Raw genomic sequence first — 15,346 nt, 5'->3', positions numbered from 1 at the left:
CAAACATTGATTTCTCAAGGTTCTGAAGGCTGAAAGTCTGAGATCAGGGTGCCAGAGCCAGCGTGGCTGGGTTTTTGGTGATGGCTCTCTTCCTGGTTATGTCCACACTTCACAGAGAAAGGGCCTGTGTCTCTTTCTCTTATTATAAGACACTAATTCCTAATCTTTTTACAAGCATCCATGTTCAACTCTTTTACTTATTTCTTCACGTATTTCTATTTCTTGTATTTCTAAATATTATACAACATATTTCAATTTTTGGAATATTTTTCATTTTAAACATTATCTATTAACTTTTTACAACAAAAACTCACTCAAGAAAAAACACACACATGATCTGAAATAGCCCTATATCTATTGAATCAATTGAATTTGTATAAAATAAAATAAAAATTTCCTCATAAAACTTCAGGCTCAAATGATCTCACCAGCAAATTCTACCAAACACTTAAGAAATTTACGTAAATTTGCACCCTTCCTCTGAGCATGGGAGAATGGGGCTGAAAATCATCTGAATGATGATATCACACCACGAATAAGAGCTCCTTTGATCTGGGCTAGAATTTTGGTTCTGCTTTTATGAGCTGTGCAGCATAAAATGATTTAACATCTCTAAACTTCAGTGTCCTATCTGTAAAATGGGAATAAAATAGTACTTAACTAAGTGCTCAACATGTCAAAATGGAAGCATGTGGGAAGCGTTAACATAATGTGCAACGCTTACTAGACTTTAAACTGAAAAAAAATATGAGAATTTTTATCAGATTAGAAAAAACAAATTGTAAAAGAATTATAATGCAGCAAACAGTCCCCTGTCCTACTCCTTTCTATTTCCTCTCCTCCCACATAGTTACCACTTCTAGCCAAGTTCTATTTTCATTGATTCTAGTGTGTGTGTTATGTGCTGTTCAGTCAGCTCTGACTCCTGGTGACCCAGTGAATGAATGATGTCCACCACGTCCTGTCCTCACCAGCCCAGCTCAGCTCCTGGAGACTCATGCCTGTGGCTTCCTTTATGGAGTCAGTCCATCTCATATTTGCTCTTCCTCTTTTCCTGCTGCCTTCTCTTTTTCCCAGCAGGATTGTCTTTTCCAAAGAGCCCTGCCTTTTTGTGATGTGCTGAGGTAGGACAGCTTCAGTTTTGTCATGTTTGCATCCTAGTCTAGTAGCTTACCCCTAGTACCACTATTCATTAATCAACTTTAAATGTTATCTATTCACTTCCTGCTTTGACAGTTAAGGATTTAGCTCCCTGACACTGTTTCCTCCAGTCCCCATTTTGTGTTATGTTTGTGGCTCAGCTTTTTCCACCCCAACCCTTGTCAGTTAACCGTTATTTTAAAATAGGAGGAGGCTGTCATTATGCAGAGTGCTGAAAAGAGGAGGTTGCACTTGGATCCCCATTTGGATCCCCCAAACCATGCTGACTACTTTACTGTTCCCTGGAGAGTACTTTTGATTTCTTTAGAAAATAGAGTTTTTCTTTACTTGAGGGTTAAACTCCTGGCTACAAGATACCCTGCATGGAGAAGTGGGGAAGAATTACGGGGCAGGATTGATTTTTTCCCCCATTAGTTTCAGGTGTACAAAACAATGTACTAGTTACATACAGATCTTTAGCAAATCCCCCTGTGCTCAGCCTCACCTCATTCAATGCCTGCAGTACAGTCCCACTCAACAATCTGGGCTTCTTAGGGTCCACCTCATCGGTCGGGCCCCTTCCACACACTTTTTGTTTTATAGAAATTTGTTGAACTCCCTTGTTTGTTGATGACAGCCCATCCCTATTCTCTTTATTGTTGGAGTTTTAAAAATATTATTTATTAGCCTTTTAATGCAGAATTTATAAATTTATGTACCTAGTCTACCATCAGAGACTGAAAATCTTCCATTTCCTTTAGTAATCAAGAAATAATTTCATTGTTGCTTCTCAAAAGAAATGGAAAGGATTTTTTGCAGGAAATTTTGATGGTCAGAATGACTGGAGTGGAGGAATTTTATAGAAAATGAAAATATTTCTCTGTTCCTGGTCCTCAAAAAGGCCTCTTAAGGGATCAGGGCAGGCAAACTATTGACTTTCCCCAAGCCGTCTTATATGTATTTGGTTTCTTTTCTTTCACACGTAGGCCTGAATTTGATACTGATATTTTCTTTAATGAATGTTTTTTACATACCATGTGTAATATACACATCATTTTATTTAATCCTAGCCACGCTTACGTTAGATATTATTATCTTTATTTTATATATGGAGACTCAATGAGGTTAAGTATTATACCCAAGCTCATAGAGCGTATAAGAGGTAGATTTAGAATTTCAACTAAGACTGTTTCTCATACCTTTCCACTTTGCACTGTAGTGGAGAAGAGCATATTAATGTATACGTATTCACCTCCTCTTTCCCTCCTCCTCCCCTTTCCCACTCTCAAAGTCTGAGGTAGTGTGGTATAGTAGAAGATCTACCAATTTAGGAGTCAGAAAATTTGAATTTTAGTTTTGCCTCTGCCACCTTTTGTGATGTTACCTCAGATCAATCACTAGATTTTTCTGATGCTTTGTTTCCCCATCTATATAGAAAAATACAATAAAATCAGCTCTGTCTCAACCACAAGCTGCAGGAGAATCACACAAGAACCTGTATACTAAAAGACTCTGCAACTCACACCTGTATAGTCCTTTATAATTTGCAACGTGCAATAACATTGTGAAATAATACCTATTTTACAGATGAAAATTGTGGCTCAGAGAGGTTTGATGTAATGCACCTCATACTTTACAGAATCAGAATTGAAACCTAGCTCTTATAACTCCAAATTCCACTATATTCCCACTTTATAATACTGCCACCTATTTGCAAGAAGACTTCTTAAGTTTTAAGCAATTAACAATAGAATTTATTCACGGAGCTTATTAATTTAAAATTCTATTCTTTCTATTCATAATTTTATTTACATACTACTTTTTAGGAGCTCACCTATTGCATTAGGTAGAGTACAGCTGTGGTAATTATTTATTCTTCATTTATTACTTTAACATAGTAAATGATATCATAGCGGCCCGAAAGTATGGAACCGTTCTTTGAAGGTGTTTAAGACGAGTAAGGAAATTAAGCCTGACAGACCATGGCACATATCATTATCTCTGACATAACCGCTTAACCATTTCTAGTAGTTGGATGACATTGCCAATAAAATAAAGAAATAAAGAGCTAGCTTGCATCCTAAGTCTTTTTTTTCTTTCTCTCTCTCTCTTTTTTAACATTCTAGCGAGCAACACAATGTTTACATTGCTTTTTCAGCTTTAGAATACATCATGGCTGAATACATCCCAACTAAATCTCTGTGAAGCCCTATTGGAGAACACACAGACATTCTTCCCAGAGAGTCTGTTTGTCTAAATTGTGTGTTGGTCTTAATGCAGACTTCTCGAGGATAAATGAGAAAACAAGCCATTAAGCCTAGGACACGGGGTACAAAAGGAAACACAACAGACTAGGGCTGAGGGAAAAAAAACCCAACTAAACAAAACAGGGAGAGAGGCAGAGGGAGAAAGCAAAGTTAGGAAACTAGAAGCAAGTAAGAAGGACTTTGTGTATTCTTAGTATTGGCATCGCCCTAAAAAGGGTAGATGTACAAGAAAGAGAAAAGGATGCTAATTACTATTCAGGTTACAGAAGCCAAAATGAAGTTTCTAAAAGTAGAGGTGATTAACTCTGCACATACAAAAGAGAAGCCAACAAGCACTTATTGACTGTCTACTTCATTGGACTGGTGAGTTTCATCAGATGCCGTCAAGACTGCAGGTTCTCTGTAGGTTCCATCACTTCTTGGACTCTGTGGCCCCAGGCCTGACTTCCCCATACCCCTCAGGGTGATGGATAGCAGCTTTGTTCATTGGGTGAGGCAGCAGTGACATCATCTACCAGCTGGACCAACAAATTAATTTCACAAGAGAAAGTAGGTTCAGCTTAAAGGTTTAAAATTCCATTATACCTCTACTTAAAACAAACCCTAAATTCACCTAAATTAAAAATCAAAATTTAGTTGGGAAAAATGGTAAATTATGGGGGTACAGCTTCATTGTACAAACCCTAGAAAATAGAAAACATATTTTGAAAAATCATCCATAAACTCAGTGTAGTTACATTCTTTAAAGAGTAATTTATGTATAACTATGCGCTAAATTTTCATAATAGTATAAAAATAAACTTTGAAACCACCAAAAGCTGCCAAGACTTCACCTTCCAGTGAGGATCAAAGGATAATGACTCAATTCTTAAATCTCTACGTATATATATTTTAAAGTAATGCTTTTAATATTTAGACTCCAGAATTCTAAACAATATTTTGTACAATAAAAAATCATAAACAAGCTGCTGCATGGGAAAAAGAAAGCTGTGAACGTTAAATATTATATGCTTAATTCCAGATTCACTTCTGAGCTTTCTGAAATGTACTCTGCCATTCTTATATAGTAGTAGCTTGTCTCTGCATACCATTTTGCATTCTGCTTTACTCGCTGTATGTCACTTTATATATACATGCCCCTGAACTCATTTTCTAAGCTGCCATATTCCCCTCACTGTTTTAAACTCCATGCTGCCATCAATTTTGTTCTGGCGATGTCATTCGCCTGGTTAGAATCTTCTCTTGGTTCTCTATTGTCTTTAGAATCAAAACCAAACTCCCGACACAGAAAACCCTTCCAAGCTGGTCTCTCCAGTTTGTCCCCTCCTCTTGCACTTTGATAAGCACGGCTAGAGTGCTTTCCAGGATGGACACACCAGTTAATACTCCCATCCCAGGGCCTATGGCCCCACTGCTCTTGTCCACACTTGGTGTTATCCAACTTGCTGATTTTGCTGGTCTAACTGGTATAAAATGATTATGGGTGAATGATGCTTCATTATTTTTGGTTTTCTCCTCTAGTAATTGTTTGTTCTTAATGTTTGGCCATCTTCTATTGGAGCACCCATCATTTTTTTCTTACTGATTTGCATTAGATCCTTGTCAGTTTTAGATATTGCAAGAATATTCTCTTGGACTTATGAAGACTTCATCTATAGCGTCCCTCATTGAAGAGAAATTCCCAATTTTCATGTAAGTATATTAACATATTTTTTGAGTTTTAATACTAGTGCTTCACGATTGTTCTACTACGAGTGTAATCTCCTCTGTGAAATCAGTCATCATCTTCTTTAGGATCCCTACAGGCTTTATTTATAGTTCTTTTATTTTATCTTCTTTAAAGAATTTCTTTAGATGTTCTGTCGTATTTTCTGAAGCTTTGTGTCCTTAAGGGCAGGGACTGGACATTATTCATCCTTGAATCCCCAGCACAGTCTGACTCATGCTAGTTCAATGTTGGTGGAATGACTGAATCAATGACCCATTTTAATGGCATGTCCTTGTCTGTGTTGAATTCTAGAAAGTCATTTCCTCTTACCCTTACAATGCATTAGGCAGAGAACCTTCTGTTCCTATGGCCTCTTCTACCCACAGTTACTCGGAATTGGGACTCAGACAGACTGAGTCCCTTAGCATCAGATGCTGGCCCCAACAGATTCGGAAGCATAGGACGGCCATTCAGGGGCCTGTATGCTGATCATCAAGGAGTGAGAGGTGGTCTGCAGAAAGAAGCAGGCAAGAGCCCACGGGGGCAAGGGGAGAGAGCCTGGGTTCTCCTTGGTTCTTGACAGGTTTTCTGCTTCTTATTTCTCTCAGAGCTCTGGATGTCATAAGGTACCTCTATATCCGGTTATCTAGAGAAAGCTAGTAGGTTTCTCTTATTTATAAGCAACGTATCCCAAAGATATCTATTTATATATTTTCTCCATAGTAACAGAATAATTGTAATTTTTACATCTTTTAACTAGTGATAATAGTAACTTGTTCAATGAATATTCATTAGAGCTAAGGCATCTTTTTATTCTTTTAATAGTCACACGAACGTGGACCCGTGTTCACTATGTCATCCATTGATCTCTTTTTAACTGTCTACATGTTTTATTTTTTAAGTGGGCACTACCATGCTTACTGTGACTGAGATCATGAGGCTTCATTACAGTTTGAGTTATCTTTTTGAATTAACAAAGTTGGTTATGTACATTGCCACGTAAACTCTGTTATCACCTAAGATGATATTTGCCATGTAAACTCTGCTATCATTTAAGATGACATTAATTCTACTTTATATTTATAGTTGCTGGCATCCAAAATTTTTCACATGGAGAACTCAGATAGCAATCTGGAGTGTTGGAGGGAGGACCCAATAAAAAGGTAGAAATCAAGATTATTCATTTATTTGTTTGTCAATTCTATTGCATGTGTTAAAAAAATATAATAAAATCTCACTAAATTAGTCCTCTATGATTTTACCTTTGTAGTAGCTATCCAGTAACTGGGTTGAGTAAATTTTTATTCAATATTTTTAAATTGTACACCCACACAAAACAAATATGTAGCTTAATGATTATTTTTAAGGCAGATGCACACTTGTAATTACCACCCAGGTCAAAAACTAGGACTTTGCCACCCACCACAGAAGCCCCTGCACGTGCCCCATCACAATCACAACCCTCCTGAGGTTAATTTTTTATTTTATAAATGACAAAACGGTTAAGCAATAGTACAAATCATTTCAAAGAGAACATTTACATATATCTGACTTTTTTAGCACTTAAAATAATTTTTAAATCCCACTTGCAAAAAAACAATTATTATAATATTGGAATAATCACTACTTTATATAGTTCATTGTGTGCTCTCTGTAGGTAGATGATAAATATAAAGTAGACAGACAGACATATATATGGTTTTAATATATGGCCCTCACTGTACCCTTGCAAAGTGTTAATTTAACCAAGGAGGAAGCAAAAGGTCAAAGATAAAGAAATTTTCTCAAGGGACAAAGCTAGAATTGAAATCAAGCAGATGTTCCCAACATCCCTTTTCAGTATATCCTGCTATGATAATTCTAAGTGGTTCTTATTTCTTCATTAAAACAAGTTTGTCATAATTTATGCAGTTCTGTTACTGTGTGTTCTTTCTTTTTGTATGTTCTTGAGAGTAACATTATTTTTAAAATTCTTTTATTTTTTAAATTATATAATATACAAATTTTTAAATTATATCATTTTTAAAATTATTTTTTAAATTATATAATATATATATTTCACTCCTGAGAACTGAGGCCTTTTTTTCTTGAGTCATCTTAGTGATGCTTCACTTTATTTTTAGCATAAATTATATAGATTGGCTCAAAGAGAGCATACAACAAAAACAGCTCTTATGGAGTACATAGTCTGTTGGACACCATGTTGAGCAGTTAACATGGGAAATTTCATTTAACCCTGAAAATAGTTCTTTGAGGTGGGCGTTATCATCTCCATTTTAGAGACGAGGGCACAGAGCGCTGCTGGTATGAAAAAGAGGTGGGGTGTAAACCAGATCTTTCTCTGGTCACAGCTCACACTGCTTGCCCCTCCGGCACATGCCGACAGAACATACCTATTTACTTCCGCGTTCACTGGGCCACTGATGGCATTTGAACAGCAGAAGTCTATTTTTTTCTTTTTATCTTGGATATTCTTGAGTCACTGAACTGAAACTATAGCAAAAAGAGATACTAGATGAAGGAAAAGAACAAACCCCAAGTCCTATGTGTGCTCCTAAGGCTGTCCCTGGTTTTCTTTGTCTGATTTACAATGTGTCAGGAGAAGTGCTTTGGAGGAAAAGCTAGACTTCATCCAATTGTCAATGGAGAGCTCTGGTGGCTACATTTGACATGACTTACAAAAAGGATACACAGGAGAAGAGGTACTGAAACCTTTGTGTCATACTTACTAATTACTGTGGACATTTTAAAAATTATGGCAAAGTGGCAATAAAAGAATAACTTTCAATATGAACTGCAGTTATTCTGAATTTAACTTGTGTGGTAATTTATATATACCTGCCTACCACTGTAAAAGGCCTTGTCTTCTTTTGATTTCAAAGTCATAACTTAAATGACAACCAAATATGTTAAGTGGCTTTTGTGAACTCGCTACAGTCTTTGCGTGTCCAGACTTGTCTGGTACAAAGTGTACAAAACAGACATGTGATTTATAAACTATGGAGTAATCAAATGAATACATAAAAAAAAAGAATCCTCTACATTTGAATGTTTGGCAGTGATACTTTAAAAATACTATAAGGAAAATTTACATTTGCTTGATTTTTCTTTATCTCAATGGGACTTGAAAAAGGCTGATAAATTAGGCATACTACATTATTTCCCAGCAATAATGTCTGTGTTATTTTCTACTGAAAACAGCTTGAACCTCCAAACTGTTCTGTCTATTATGAGAAGCCACAGGAACATAAGAGTGGAAAGAATCTCAAGAGATAGCACGATTCTGGTTTTTAACATTGAGCCTCTTCTCTAATTTCCCTGTGCCCATATTTCCATCTGAAAAATGAAGATATAATCATTACTTGAAGGATGACACAGAAGACTGAAGGTTTTTAGAAATGTAGTCAGAGTGATACCTAGCTATGCGTTCATAGATAGCAATTTTGTTTAGATGACTTGATTCATGTACTTTATAAGTTTTTATTAGCTCACTGCTTTTCTTGGGACTGCAGAGAAAGCTAAAGAATACATACGCTGGTGATGTGGAGGTCTTAGGACTCCATCCATGTCTGATTTTGCTCGTTAGAGCTCTTAAATTTGTAAATTGGTTTCACAGTGAAAGAATATTGAACAACAACATCACCAAGGAGCATTACGTTGCCTTCAGGTGGTATATCTTTTAGAATCTGACCATCCCTGGGGTAAAGGCAGTCTTATTCCCATTTAACAGAAGAACAAATTGAGGCCTAGTACGATTAATGATATGCTCAAATTCAAATAGATACGCACAGATTGAAACAGGCTGGAACTCAGGTTTCAAAGTCTGTATTCTATTAACTAAACTGTTAACTAGTTCATTTTCTATCTACACTGGTGCTTTCAAAATTGTCCCAAAACATACAGAAATGTAGAGTTATCTTTGATTGTATTAAATGACTTTATACAAACTGAATCAAATTCAAATTTTATTTTAACTTTTTAGGAGAAAGATGAACGACACATTGTTTGGCCAAAAATGACAAGTTACATTAGAGTTCAGAAAAAAAGATTATTTGGACCGTGAAGTGACTTCTCTCCAGGATTGTTTCAAGCTAAAGTTACTCCCAAACTGCTTGAAAAACTGCTTCAAGCTTCAAAGTTATCAGCTAGCAGAACAGTAAGTGTCTACATTTGTCATATGTTGGTTAATACACTCAGTTCAAATTTCTCCATAGCTACAATTAAGGACTAGCATTTCTAAAAATTTTATAATCCCTTTGAAGCATACTAGATTTGTCAGGGTCCTTTTTTTTTTTTTTTAATAAACAAAGAAAGGGTATATTTTACAAGTATTAAGTTAGAATAAGTAAGAATTGCTATTAATTCTATTTCACCATGGCAATGGGCCACAGGCCATTAAGTAAGGCATCTAAGAAATAGCCAAAAACACCCAGAACCTTAAGTAAGGTTAGAATGCAACTAAATAAGCAAAGTTTAAGTAATTAAGCTTCCAACCACTTTTATTCATTTGTAACTTGTAAAAAATCTGTCCTTGAAACTGGCATTTCTAAAACTCAGTCTCCAGTTCTCTGCAGAGGACATCACGGGTATTGAAGATGAAAAGAGAAAGCTAATTCTGATGATCCAAAGTCTCAGGGAAGAAAGGGAACAACTCCTTTCCCCAAAAGATTTGCTGATAAAAGCCTTGACAGCCCAAAGTGGGAGCACATATAGTTTGTCAGCAATTAGCCAGGCCAGCATCCCCTCCCATGCTCTGGACAGTTGACATATTTCCTCAGTTGAAGTTGGTTGCCAATCAACATTTTATTAATTGATGTTTTGCTGATATATAAGACAGTAGTAATGATACGTTAGATTTCGCTTAAGAATTATAAATAATGGAAGATAGCGAGTTAAATAAATTCATAATGTGATGCTGTAGTAATTTGCTAAACCTGAATATAACAATGGAGACATTAATTTGTGAAAACAATCACCTGCAACATGACAACTCTTTTTAAAAATAGAATTGGTGCACTCAAGATGGGTTGAATACCAACTCGCAAATTTGTAGATTACCTGCAACCCCGTCACAGTCCCAGGCCAGATTTCTTCCCTTTGGAATTCAAGTAGCTTTGCATTTGCCGGCAATCATCAGGTGTAATGAGTTTAATAAATTTCAAACAGTTAAAATACTGGTATAGCAAAATGAATTTGGAAAGGCAAGCATATAACAACATAAAGAAAAGTTAACATTTTTGGATTGTTTGCTTTTTCAGATTTTTTTTCTTGCAACTACTTTTATTGATATGATGAATTGAAATTTAATTGTTAAAATTTTTTTGAAGAATAATTATAATTAAATCTATATTTAATTGTAATACCTTAAAAATATAGAGTATACTGTGCCCTGGAATATTTTTTTTGGGAAAAAAAAAAAATCCATCCTTTTTTTTTTTTTTTTTTGCTTTCTGGAGGGTATTAATATGACACAGTCCACAAGGCAAGGAACTGAGGTCTCCAGCCAACAGCCAGTGTGAGGGAGCCATCTTGGAAGCAGCTCCTCCAGCTGAAATATAGCCCCAGCTGACAAATGACACCCTCACTGCAATCTTATGAGAGACCCTGAGCCACCCACCTACACTGCTCTTGAATTCTTCAACTGTGAGATAATGAATGCTTGTTGTTTTAAGCCACACAAAAAATAAATATCATGTGGTAACCACTTTCAGTATACTGGACTGCCAGCTAGAGCTGCAAGAATATAGACTCCACAAGTTGCTCCTTGTTGCACTGGAAAAACAAACCCCGAAACTATTAAAACAGCTTTATTCCATAGGTCTCACTGCTTTCTGGGATAGCACAGCACTGGATTTAACCTGATTTAATGAAGTAAATATTTGTTAAACACCTACTAGTATTTGCAAGGTAGTACAGTAAATAAAGGAAAAACTTGACACCAGAGAAAAAGAAATCAATCAAGTTATTACGTGTGTGTTTTTAAAATACCAGTCCTATGTTCAAAAAACATTAGTAAATAGAGTATGTTATTTACTATGTGTTTTTCAGAAATTGTCTTTTTATATAATGTATGTAATACATTACCGCCTTTGTACCTCTCTCTGTTTGCCCCTGGAGACATTTCTTCCCATCTAATATTCATATTTCTCAACATTGCAAAAATTCAGGACTGGATGTATCATTCACACTGTTCACTTTTACTCATTTATAAAGTGGTAACCATTATTATCTCTTATCATCTATTAATATCTTCCTACCTGACAGAGACAATAAAGGCAGAGCTGGCTGTACCCAGTTTTAAGCAGATACAAAATTATAGAATCACTCTTATTTTTAGGAGTTGCAGTGCATTTAATAATTTTTGTGGGGCAGAGGTGACATTCTGACTGCTAACGTTTAAACTCAGATGATGGAAGAAGGTAGAGTTGGAAGTGGCAGCCTAATGATTAGGTGAACTTTAGTTCATTGCTTACGTGATATAATTTCAGAGGCCATAAGGCTCTGTGATCCCTACAGATTACCACTGCTCTGTCTTGTCTGAAAACTTAATATCTTTCCAATTGAAGGCTCCCTCTGTTAAAATGCAGAATAAACACTCTGTGTACAGTAACATTTTAACTGTTACCAGTCATTTATACTTTGTGGAAGTGTGTTTTAAATTCTTTCTTGGAAGTAGATTTTGATAGAGAACAGAATGATATTGGATACTGTGGGATGAAGTACAGAAGAAAGAAGCATAGTGTTATCTAAGACACCTTCGGGCACCCAGCCTGTTTTTTAGTTTTGCCAATGATTGGTATGACACAAAAAAATAGAATCGGGTTTACTAAGAAACTGATTTGCAAATATTTTTTCTGTAACTTTAAAAACATAATTTCAAGTTTATAGAAAAGTTATAATAGTACACGGAACTCCTATACACACTTTATGCCCACTTGGTAAAAGCCCCTACTTGTCCTATCATTATCTCTCCCCATCTGATCATTCATTATGCCTAGAGTTGGCTTAGATTTGAGTTTCCATCTGCTATCACTTCTCTTTGGCCCAAAGAATTCCTTTAATGTTCCTTGCACAGATCTGCTGCTGATAAAACATTTATCATTTACCGGAAAGTGTTTCATTTATCTAAACATGTTTGTAATACTTGAAAGTCCTTGTCTGCTCATTCAACACCTGGGTTGTCTGGGAGTCAGTTTATATCATTTTTTTTTTTCTTTTCTCTTGACTGTGGACCACATTGCCTCATTTCTTCTCTGGACTGTGAATCCCATTTTCCTGTTTTCCTCATTCCTGTAATTTCTGATTATATTTTGGACAATGTGGATGATATGTCGTAGAGATTCTAGATTCTGTCATCTTTCTCTGAAAGTGTTGGTTTTTGTTCTAGCAGGCAATTAATTTGGCAGGACTCAAACTGTATCCCCTATGGTGGGCAGCAGCTGAAAACTCTGTTTAGCCCTTTCAGCCTTTTAGCTATTTTTTTTTTTCTTTTCTTTTCTTTCTGCCAGATTCCTAAGAGTCTCTGCAGTTCAGAGATCAGCCTAGGACTTCACAGAATTTATATGCAGATTTTGGGGTTTCCCCTCCTCTGGTTCACTTCTTTCTGTGATGTTCTTCCTCACTTTCTAGTCTTTCCAGAGCCCTGAACTCTGTCCTGCTCCTCAAGCCAATTTCACTGTAGCTTTCTGCTTGAGTTCTAGCTACTCTTAACTGGTAGACTGGGAAATACCTTCAAAGAACCATATAAACACAAATCTCAAGCAGAGCAGTTCCCTCTTTCACTTGATCTTAGCCAAAAGGCCGAGAAGCAATGAGTTCCCTCTTTCAAGGGTCATCCTCCCTTCTGGTGTGTCTGCTTGATTACTTTCAAATAGCTTTTTATGTTTTGTTCTGAACTCATCATCGTCTATAAGAGAGTTAGTCTGACACGTTACTCTTCCATTACCAGAAGTGGAACCTACAAGTACTTTTTAAAAACAGTAAAAAAACATTGATTCTGTAAATTATTACAATTAATTAATTCAACAAGTATTTACCAAGGATTTATTTTGGGCTAGTTACTATGCCAATACTAGGTGCTAGAAAGCATTTCAGATATAAGAATTATATTAGACTTCAGTCAACTTGAATGGGCCTGGATTTTAAACCTCAGAATAAAAAGTTATTCAGACATCTGCAATCCTTCCTTTCCCCTCCCTCGCCAACAGAATGAATACAATAAACATTTACTTTTTCTGTCATAAATACATTTATGTAATGTATTTTTTTTTCCAAAAAATTCGTATTGTTGAGGTCAAAAGCATTTGCAGTTAAGTATAACAACAGCAACAGTTGGTTGCAGTAAAAAAATCCCCAACTTTCTTCAGCTAGCTTGAAATTTGTCAAAATATTTAATAAAAATCCCTGGGCTGGAATACCTCTTTCAAGAAACTCTGGAACTAGAAACATCAAAAATAAGTGAACAATACGGTGCTCTTTCAGTATGAAATTTGGGGCTGAGCTTCTACCAGTAAACCTGGACAGTGAACAGTCTCCCCTTGGGCTTATCCCATCTTCCTACCTAGAATGGGGAATATTACTAATCGATATAAACGGCTTTAGTTTTTTACTATATCTAAATAAAGAAAACATATCAGTATAGAATGCAGTGCTAAATACTACTCATTTATTTTGGGTTGAGGTCAAAGAGAGGAGAAACATATGTGCTACAGGAGTTCGTAGGATTTAAAACCTTAGTTCTGTACTCCACTTCTTGTAAATATATATATATATATACACACACACACACACATATGTGTGTGTATATACATGTATACATATACATATATATAATTATAGTTGACATTCATTATTGTTCAGTGTTTCCACATGAAAACACATGCTTTATTGGAAAACAGTATCTAAAAAAAGATTATCTTTCAAAGGGGTATGCAGATTCCCCAACACTAGCCATTATAAAGCTGTGACTCTTACTTACAAATGTTCTTTTATACTGTGGTTATAATCTACAAATTAAAAACAAAAAAACCCCCCAAAAAACCCTTAGTTCTCAGCATAGTTCCTCATCCTTACTTTTAAATCCTCATTCAAGACCTGTCTCTCCCAAACAGACGTATAGGAGACTGAAGAGGGATTAAAAAAAGGTGGGAATTCTTTCTTGCTTTATGGTTTTGTGTAAGTTTGGCTCTGATTTATTAGGGAATGAAGTGGGAAACAGATTAAGACTAAGCTCCAGTCTCTATTCTACAATCCTTACTATTTTGCATACAAGTGAGAGGCATGCAAATAAGTGCCATTATTTCCATTTAGTTTTCCAACACCTATTCTCATTCTAATTGTTATAAGAATCAAATATCCTATAGATTACAAATGGCTAGCAGAGTGTCATGCAGGGTCTCAGCTCCCACTCCCCACACAAGAATGCAGGATATGGTGAGGCCAAAAAGGAACACCCATGGAGCCATAGATGGGGGAGTCATACCACTATATTCTCGCTGGTGGCTGGGTTGGAGACACAGGATCCACATGAGGTGCAATCTGCCATCCGCTTCTCTGCCAACCAGCCAACCAACCAACCAACCAACCAACCAACCAACCAACCCACCCACCCCTTGCTAACTGCAGTCCGCACTTGCCAGCCACCAACGCTGCTAGCGTAGCCACAGCAGTTATATTAGTGACCAGTGGCTCACTAGTTACAGCTGATGGCCATCCTATCACAGTTGATGGCCATTTACTGGAAAGGAGCCAGCACCTTTCCACATGAGACCGAGAGTCTGGAAACTGCTCTCCTGGCTGTCCCCACACTCCACCCTCCAGGGTCTCGCCTCACAATCTACGCGACAAGCGTCTTCCGCGAGGGGCCCTGTGCGAGTAGCCTGGAGGTGAATGCAATATCCTGGACACAGCCAAGCTCTCTGGGCACTGCCAGTCTTTCTGGGCACAGCCAGGGTTTCTCAGGGCACAACCAGTCCTTCTGGGCACAGCCAGACTTCCTGGGCTTCTTAAGGTACCACCAGTCTCCCTGGACACAGCCAGGGCTCCCAGGGCATCGCCAGTCCTTCTGGGCACAGCTGGAGTTCCTGAGCACAGCCAGGGTTTCTCAGGGTACCACCCGTTTTTCTGGGCACAGCCAGACTTCCTGAGCACAGCCAGGGTTTCTCAGGGTACCACCAGTCTTTCTGGGCACAGCCAATCTTTCTGGGCAACAGCCAGATTTCCTGGGCACAGC

The sequence above is a fragment of the Rhinolophus sinicus genome, chromosome 16, assembly GCF_057876585.1.
Source record: "Rhinolophus sinicus isolate RSI-liver-muscle chromosome 16, RSI-T2T, whole genome shotgun sequence".
NCBI lineage: Eukaryota > Metazoa > Chordata > Mammalia > Chiroptera > Rhinolophidae > Rhinolophus > Rhinolophus sinicus.
The sequence above is the reverse complement of the archived record's forward strand: the minus strand, read 5'-3'. Positions refer to the sequence as shown.